This window comes from Somniosus microcephalus, chromosome 2 (assembly GCF_052327205.1).
Source record: "Somniosus microcephalus isolate GS21.2 chromosome 2, FLI_Smic_1.0, whole genome shotgun sequence".
NCBI lineage: Eukaryota > Metazoa > Chordata > Chondrichthyes > Squaliformes > Somniosidae > Somniosus > Somniosus microcephalus.
This window is the reverse complement of record NC_140988.1, coordinates 270,281,014-270,290,508: the sequence shown is the minus strand read 5'-3', so window position 1 is coordinate 270,290,508 and position 9,495 is coordinate 270,281,014. Positions and strand designations below refer to the sequence as shown.

General features: G+C 44.0%; 1 protein-coding gene across 1 annotated transcript in view; it reads left to right on the top strand.

Moving 5' to 3' along the window:
- The first annotated feature begins 900 nt into the window (after positions 1 to 900).
- LOC147123380 (interleukin-6 receptor subunit beta-like) overlaps positions 901 to 9,495 on the top strand; it is a 166,900-nt gene continuing 158,305 nt past the window's right edge. Inside the window, exon 1 of the mRNA XM_085971978.1 lies at positions 901 to 1,193. The gene's annotated coding sequence lies outside the window, so the exon portion shown is untranslated. The remainder of the gene's footprint in view (positions 1,194 to 9,495) is intronic.

Genomic DNA, 9,495 nt, shown 5'->3' with positions numbered 1-9,495 from the left:
TTTCTCTCCACGGATGTTGCCTGACTTGCTGAGTTTTTCCAGCATTTTCTGTTGTTATTTCGGATTTCCAACATCTGCAGTATTTTGCTATCGTACTAGAGTCAGATGGAGTACAGCGTGAAGCTCAGGCGGAGCAAAAGTGATAGAAGTTCAGAGACATTGGGCGAGATAGGTATTAAGTCACACTGGGAAATAGAGAAGTTCAGACCGTCAGGGAGATCGGGCAGGCGAGAAACCCAGGCACAAGGTGAGAGAAAGAAGCAGAAGATCACAGGGAGAAAAAGAAGCAGAGACGTAGAGGGAGGTTCAGACACTGCTGGGAACAGAATCACAGACGCCCACGGATAGAGAGAGAAGCAAAACATCAGCACAGAGACAGTGAAAGAGAAAGCAGATATTAGGCTAGAGAGAAGATAATCATGTCCCCAACAAAAACAGATTAGTTCTGGCCATTTACTGTGAATGGATTTACGCTTGAATGAGTGCTCGTGACGACAGGCTTGCAAAACATGAAAATTAAAGCATCTTGCTCCAACAAAAGGTGTGCTCGTTCCAGTTATTCAGCTCCAATAACAGCAAAGCGTCCACCTTTTATTGGAGCTGAACGTGCTCTGTCCAAAGGCTGTATTAATGAGCTACACAATTCCCATCACCAGTTCATTTATCGCTGAACACACAGAATTTTCTAGTTTTTAAAAATAAATTCGCTTCTATTCTGAAGCAATATCTTCACTAAGTGTCAAGATAAAATTATTCTGTGAGTCATTTCACGTCAAGGGCTGTAGGAGTCACCGGAGTTGTAAATCTGCAATAAATTAGGAAGCGGGATGAGGAGGAGACTTAAATGTACAGGCTCGTGAACTGTTGCATTGATAGTTCAGATCCCTGAGTTTTTTTCACACAGCCCAGAGGTGGAATTTCCCTACACGTGTCCAGCCAAGTCATTTCCCTTGTGTTCCTTCAAGAATCAAGACCTTATGTAACTGATATCTCTGACATTGGAAGGTTGTGTTTCTGTGGTTGTTCACATGCTCATTTGCCGTGCTTTACTCAAATTTTCTGCGACATTTTTATTTTCAATCGGCCTGTTTTAGTCTGAGCCGTTCCTAAAAGTTTGGTGACTTTCCAAAGATCCTTGTTCGTGTTGGTACTTGTGCAGATGAACGATTTGTTTTCCTTCAAAGATGACAAAGGTACTGTACTTATTCTTTATGTTAACTCGATTTTTTGCGGTCAGTGTCTAAATGACAGTTTTCAACTCTGAAGAGTACAGTAATGTCTTTATAATGCATCCTTTTTAGTCAGTTGTGACATATCCTAAATTAGACTTTGTTACTTTTCAGGACAGTGCTATCGCACTGCTGTGCCTTACAGGGTATACTGCCGAAGTAATGCGGATTTAGAGCGAGCAAATGTTCCCCTTGTGGCAAGTTTGGGGTGCAGTGATTGGAATGTCAATCTGATTGTGTGTGCAGTTAAATCAGCAGTTTCCAATTACCCCTATTTCAGCGATCTGTATTATAATTCACTGATAGCATGGAGTGGGGAAAGTTCAGTGCTTCATTTAATGTACAAACATGCTGCGATTGTTAATTCTCTGACTGTACATGTGTTACCTTTTGGGGGGGGGGGAATCCAGATATCTTTCTTGAATTTGACCTATAGATGAGCCCTCACTCCCTACAAACCGGAGTGTGCCTTTACCTGTCCAATATTTAGGTAACTTATAGTGAACTCAGGAGTGGAACAGAAAAGACTTGCCCCTATATTTCAATTTACTACATATATCAAGTGCTCTCATGTGATTTTCCTTCCTTAGAAAGCAGTAGAATAAACATTTTATTGGACCATTGCTTAGAGAAAGACTTGCATTTATATAGCACCTTTTATGACCCAGGGTGTCCCAAAGTGCTTTACAGCTATGAAGTACTTTTGAAGTGTAGTTATTGTTGCAATGCGATAAATGCGGCAATCAATTTGTGCACAGCAAGGTCCCACAAACAGCAATGAAAGAAATGATTGATCAGATTATCTGTTTTAGGTGTTGTTTGAGAGATAAATGTTGGCCAGGAAATCGGGAGAACTTCTCTGCTCTTCGAAATAATGCCATGGGATCTTTTACATCCACCTGAAAGGGCAGACAAGGCCTCGGTTTAACGTCTTATCTGAAAGATAGCACCTCAGACAGTGCAGCACTCCCTCAGTACTGCACTGAAATGTCATCTTAGATTATCTACTCAAGTCTCTGGATTGGGGCTTGCACCTGCGATCCTCTAACTCAAAGGCAAAAGTGCTGTCACTGAGCCAAGCTGAGACCTTAGGCTATAAACTGCCAAAGAAATGTATTAAACAGTAAGTGGATAAGTGAACAGCAGTAATGTCACACTGTAGATTTACAGTTGTTTTCACGTTTAAATATTCCTTATTGGAAGATAGAAAATAACAGCGGAAACAGCTGTGCTAAACTTCAGTGTAAACTGGACCATACATAGGCGGGGTTACGGGGATAGGGCTTGGGTGGGATGGCTGTCGGTGTAGGGACCGAGTGCTAGGGTTTGGATGATCAGCCATGATCTCGTTGAATGGCGGAGCAGGCTCGAAGGGCCGAATGGCCTACTCCTGCTCCTATCTTCTATGTTTCTATGTACCTGAATAATAACCTTAAGTAGTATTTCACTTCTGACCTTTCACAGAATCTCTGGCCTATCTCTATCTTACTGTTGGCTTCAGATGGACCACGGAATTTAACCAAAACAAGCTGAGCTATACCACAGGGCAAAAAACATTTAAATGTGTATCTCTTAAACTCAAATAAAGCTGCCAATTCAACATATATTCAAACAAAAACCATTGGATGCTTGTATTTAACCTGAATGGCTTGCCCTTCCCCGAGATGCCAATTGCAGACATAGGGGTTGATTTTCATCCCCATTTTCAGGCGAGAATGGTGTTTGAGCACAAGGACAATTGGATTACAGAACTTATCACGCTCATCCCGCTGACGTCCGGGCCATTGTCATCTTGGTAGTGTCCTTGAAATGAGCGGCTCAGGCGCCCGCTGAAAGCATGTGGAGCCTCAGTATCCCATGCAAAGCGTGGTCCTATGATGTCAACCTATAAGTTCCGTTCTGGCGCTAATGTGTATTAAGCTGGTCCATTTATAGAGTAAACTTGGTTTTTAACCTCATGTGTACTGTAACAGAAAAAAAGCCAATAACATGATACATTTGTTCTAGACAGCCTCGGAAAGCAGTGAACATTTTAAATAAGAAAATCATGTCTAGATATTGTCCAGAAATGTGTAGTAATAACACAATAGCATTTTTATATGTATATCCTATCTAAAGTCTTAGTTAATGAAGTACAGAGTGTGCATTATATATAGGGCTCCAAGTTTATATGAGTAAGGACCAAAGAAAGAAAAGTTCCGTGGAAAAGTGTAATTTTCCACAATTAAAATGTGTACACTGCATCAGTATTCATTTTTTAGCATATTTTCTCTATATGTGAAAACATAGAAAACAAAATAACAATATTCAGACCCCTTAACTTAATAAGAATGCAGGAAAAGAAAGGCAAGCCTTTTTTGGAGGGAAGCAAGAAGTAACAATTGTAGTTCAAATCTAGGCAAAATGAATGCATGAACTCATTTTTTTATTGGAGAACAATGTGAGGCCAAAAAGATAATGGATGAAAATAGTTTTGGAAACGGCCTGAGAAGAAAAATTTGTACAACAAGAAAACACAGATCCCAAGCCACATATTTAAATTTAAATTCCCTACAGTATGCTTCTGTTTAACAGGCAGACTTCTGTTATTACTACTACGGAGATCCCAACAGTAGTAAAGGTTGCAGAAAGCTGTTTGAGCCAGAGGCTCCAGTTTGCAATGTCTGAAAAGTTGTGTTTGATGAAATATTTTCCACTTGGGTTGACGTTTTATATTCTATTCCTATGTTGAATTAGATGCCAATAGTCACTGAAACCTTTTCATAATAGCTTTAGTATAACGAATCATTTTGAATTTTTTTCTGCTTTAACAAGGAATGAGTCCAAGACAAAGGAACTGATACTAACCTGTGAAGTACCAATCAGCAAAACAGTCCTCATTTAAATTGTCTAAATTGGACTTCTATACATCACCTTATGTTGGCAAATTAAAGTACATTATCCTCAGCTTCTTAAATCTGCCTCCTGTGTGAAAGAATGTCTTGATTAACTTGGCTTCCCAGGTTTTATTAAGGTAAGTTAGTATAGTACAAATGAAGATTTGCCATAGAAACAACTGAAATGATTAAATTCCAACATGTTTATATTTATGCTGGAAAATAGCTTAAAGTTCCACTAAAGTTACAGTTAAAGGCCAAGCCACTTTCCAACAGTCGACCAAGCGCACAACATTATTGGAGAGAATTTTAGGGCGAAACAGATGCAACTTAACAAACGGCCATAAAGATATCAAAACAGTGGTTAAGGATAGAATTCGACATAAGACTGACTGATCACAGAATCACACAGACCCCACAGTGCAGATAGAGGCCATTTCGGCCCATCAAGCCTGCACCGACACATATCCCACCCTATCCCCGTAACCCCACGTATTTAATCCCCCTAACACCAAGGGTCAATTTATCATAGCCAATCAACCTAACCCGCACATCTTTGGACTGTGGGAGGAAACCGGAGCACCCGGAGGAAACCCACGCAAACACGGGGAGAATGTGCAAACTCCACACAGACAGTCACGTGAGGCCGGATTCGAACCCGGGTCCCTGGCGCTGTGAGGCAACAGTGCTAACCACTATGCCACCGTGCTGCCCTTGATGAAACTGAACTGACCGCCTTCTGATTACCACCTACTGCCCTCCCTCAGCTGATGAATCAGTACTCTTCCATGTTGAACACCACTTGGAAGAAGCACTAAGAGTAGCAAGGGCACAGAATGTACTCTGGGTGGGGGACTTCAATGTCCATCACCAAGAGTGACTCGGTAGCACCACTACTGACCGAGCTGGCCAAGTCCTGAAGGACATAGCTGCCAGTCTGGGCCTGCGACAGGTGGTGAGAGAACCAACACGAGGGAAAAACCTACTTGACCTCATCCTCACCAATCTACCTGTTGCAGATGTATCTGTCCATGACAGCATTGGTAGCAGTGACCACCGCACAGTCATTATAGAGACGAAGTCCAGTCTTCACACTGAGGACACCCTCCATCGTGTTGTGTGGCACTACCACCCTGCTAAATGGGATAGATTCAGAACAGATCTAGCAGCACAAAACTGGGCATCCATGAGGTGCAGTGGGCCATCAGCAGCAGCAGAATTGTATTCCACCACAATCTGTAACCTCATGGCCTGGCATATCCCTCACTCTACCATTACCATCAAGCCAGGGGACCAACCCTGGTTCAATAAGGAGTGTAGAAGAGCATGCCAGGAGCAGCACCAGGTGTACCTAAAAATGAGCTGCCAACCTGGGGAAGCTGCAACACAGGACTACATGCACGCTAAAAAGCGGAAGCAGCATGCTATAGACAGAGCTAAGCGATCATACAATCAACGGATCAGATCAAAGCTCTGCAGTCCTGCCACATCCAGTCGTTAATGGTGGTGAACCATTAAACAACTAACGGGAGGAGGAGGCTCCATGAATATCCCCATCCTCAATGATGGTGGAGCTCAGCACGTGAGTGCAAAAGACAAAGCTGAAGCGTTTGCAAACATCTTCAGCCAGAAGTGCCGAGTGGATGATCCATATTGGCCTCCTCCTGAGGTCCCCACCATCACAGAAGCCAGACTTCAGCCAATTCGATTCACTCCATGTGATATCAAGAAACAGCTGAGCGCACTGAATACAGCAAAGGCTGTGGGCCCCGACAAAATCCCGGCTGTCGTGCTGAAGACTTGTTCTCCAAAACTAGCCGCGCCTCTAGCCAAGCTTGTCCAGTACAGCTACAACACTGGCATCTACCCAACAATGTCGAAAATTGCCCAAGTATGGCCTGCCACAAAAAGCAGGACAAATCCAATCCATCCAATTACTGCCCCATCAGCCTACTCCTAATCATCAGCAAAGTGATGGAAGGTGTCATCAACAGTGCTATCAAGCGGCACTTGCTCACAAATAACCTGCTCACCAATGCTCAGGTTGGGTTCCGCCAGGACCACTCGGTTCAAGACCTCATTATAGCCTTAGTTCAAACATGGACAAAGAGCTGAATTCCAGAGGTCAAGTGAGGGGTCTTGACATCAAGGCAGCATTTGGCTGAGTCTGGCATCAAGGAGCCCTAGTAAAACTGAAGTCACTGGCAATCGGGGGGAAAACTCTCCACTGGCTGGAGTCATAACTAGCACAAAGGAAGATGTTGTGGTTGTTGGAGGTGAATCTTCTCAGCCCCAGGACATCGCTGCAGAAGTTCCTCAGGGCAGTGCCCTAGGCCCAACCATCTTCAGCATTCATTAATGACTTTCCCTCCATCATAGGGTCAGAAATAGGGATGTTCACTGATGATTGCATGGTGTTCGGTTCCCTTCACAACTCCTCAGATAATGAAGCAATCCATGCCCGCATGCAGCAAGACCTGGACAACAGATGCCAGGCAATCACCATCTCCAACAAGAGAGAGCCTAACCACCTCCCCATGACATTCAACGGCATTACCATCGCCGAATCCCACACCATCAACATCCTGAGGGTCACCGTTGACCAGAAACTTAACTGGACTAGCCTCATAAATACTGTGGCTATAAGAGCAGATCAGAGACTGGGTATTCTGCGGCGAGTATCTCACTTCCTGACTCTCCAAGTCTTTCCACCACCTACAAGGCACAAGTGTGATGTAATACTCTCTACTTGCCTGGATGAGTGTAGCTCCAACTACACTGAAGAAACTCGATACCATCCAGGACAAAGCAGCCCGCTTGATTGGTACCCCATCCACCACCTTAAACATTCACTCCCTCCATCACCAGCACACCGTGGCTGCAGTGTGTACCATCTACAAGATGCAGTGCAGCAACTCACCAAAGCTTCTTCGACAGCACCTCCCAAACCCGCGACCTCTACCACCTAGAAGGGCAAGGGTAGCAGGCGCTCAGAAAACCATCACCTCCAAGTTCCCCTCCAAGTCACACACCATCCTGACTTGGAAATATATCGCCATTCCTTCATTGTCACTTCGTCAAAATCCTGGAACTCCTTCCCTAACAGCACTGTGAGAGTACTTACGGACTGCAGTGGTTCAAGAAGGCGGCTCACCATCATCGTTTCAAGGGCAATTAGGGATGGGCAATAAATGCTGGCCTCGCCAACGACACCCACGTCTCAAGAACGAATAAAAAAAAGTGTCAGGAAGATGGTAGTTGGAATATTCCAGTTCAAGCTAATGTTTTGATGAAACATGAGTAGCGATATGTGGGGAGTAGTGGAGGCTATGTTTGTTCATGTCCAGCAATCCAAGCAACTTCTTTTGTTGTTGCCGTAAGCTAGTTTTATGCTATGTAGGAATCTTGCATGACAAGCAGAAACCCTAAAGTTTACTTTGGGATTGACATCAGCTACATGAGATCAGGAACAAGTAGCACCAGTATGGCTTTTTAAAACAGCTTCAGGGGAAACCTGTTCTCAGGACCATGTCTGTATAGCTCTTTAACCAGCCACTAGAAAACACTGGCACACACTTGATAGATCAAATGGCCTGTGTCTATGCGGTAACATCCTTTGATTCTATTATTTTTATCAGGTGACCATTTGAAGGCTGTGATTTTAATAATGTTACTTCAAGAGGTTAGTTTATGCTTGACTAATCTACTGGAATTTTTTGAGGATGTAACTGGTAAAATAGATAGGGGAGAACCAGTGGATGTGGTGTATTTGGACTTTCAGAAGGCTTTCGATAAGGTCCCACACAAGAGATTAGTGTGCAAAATTAAGGCACATGGGATTGGGGGCAAGGTATTGACTTGGATAGAGAACTGGTTGGCGGACAGAAGGCAAAGAGCTGGAATAAACGGGTCGTTTTCCGAGTGGCAGGCAGTGACTAGTGGGGTACCGCAAGGATTGGTCCTAGGACCCCAGCTGTTCACAATATATATTAATGATCTGGACGAGGGAATTGGATGTAATATCTCCAAATTTGCAGACGACACAAAGCTGGGCGGGAGGGTAAGCTGCGAGGAGGATGTCAGGAAACTCCAGTACGATTTGGACAGGTTGGGTGATTGGGCAGAAACATGGCAAATGCACTATAATGTGGATAAATGTGAGGTTATCCACTTTGGTGGCAAAAACAGGAAGGCAGATTATTATTTGAATGGCAATAGATTGGGAGAAGGGGAAGTGCAAAGAGACCTGGGTGTCCTTCTGCACCAGTCGCTGAAGGTAAGCATGCAGGTGCAGCAGGCGGTTAAGAAGGCAAATGGTATGTTGGCCTTCGTAGCAAGAGGGTTCAAGTACAGGAACAAGGATGTCTTGCTACAGTTGTACAGGGCCTTGGTGAGACCGCACCTTGAGTATTGTGTGCAGTTTTGGTCACCTTACCTGAGGAAGGACGTTCTTGCCATGGAGGGAGTGCAGCAAAGGTTCACCAGGCTGATACCTGGGATGGCAGGAATGACGTATGAGGAGAGATTGTGTCGATTGGGCTTATACTCACTGGAGTCTAGAAGATTGAGAGGGGATCTCATCGAAACCTATAAAATTCTGTCAGGTCTGGACAGACTAGATGCAGGAAGGATGTTTCTGATGGCCGGGGAGTCCAGAACCAGGGGTCATAGTCTAAGGATAAGGGGTAAGCCATTTAGGACTGAAATGAGGAGGAATTTCTTCACCCAGAGTGTAGTGAACCTGTGGAATTCTCTGCCACAGAGGGCGGTGGAGGCTAGTTCATTAAATATATTCAAGAAAGAGTTGGATATATTTCTTGAGGCTAAAGGGATCAAGGGATATGGGGAAAAGGCAGGGACAGAGTACTGAATTTGGATGATCAGCCATGATCACATTGAATGGCGGAGCAGGCTTGAAGGGCCGAATGGCCTACTCCTGCTCCTATCTTCTATGTTTCTATGTTTCTATGGAAGAATTTGCAGGGCTATGGGGAAAGAGCAGGAGAATGGGACTAATTGGATAGCTTCAATAGCTCAAAGAGCCGGCACAGGCACGATGGGCTGAATGGCCTCTTCTGTGCTGTATCATTCTACGATTCTATGAAGATCTTTGTTATTTCTATACAAATAGAAGTGCATTGTGTTTTTTAATTGATACTAATTTCTGCTTCTCCAACTTTCTGCCCTTCTCTCCTGAAAGTGCCAGTTCATCCTTGGGTGAAATTTAGTACTTTACCAAAGTGACCGTTCTCCATACCTGAGTCTAGATAATGTGGTTTTCAAACTTCTATGTGGGAACCTTTGCTAATACTGATACATTTGGGGACACTGCAAATATTGACACACTCACTCCTGGTGATTCCCTATTCTAACATCTAAAAGACAGTGGC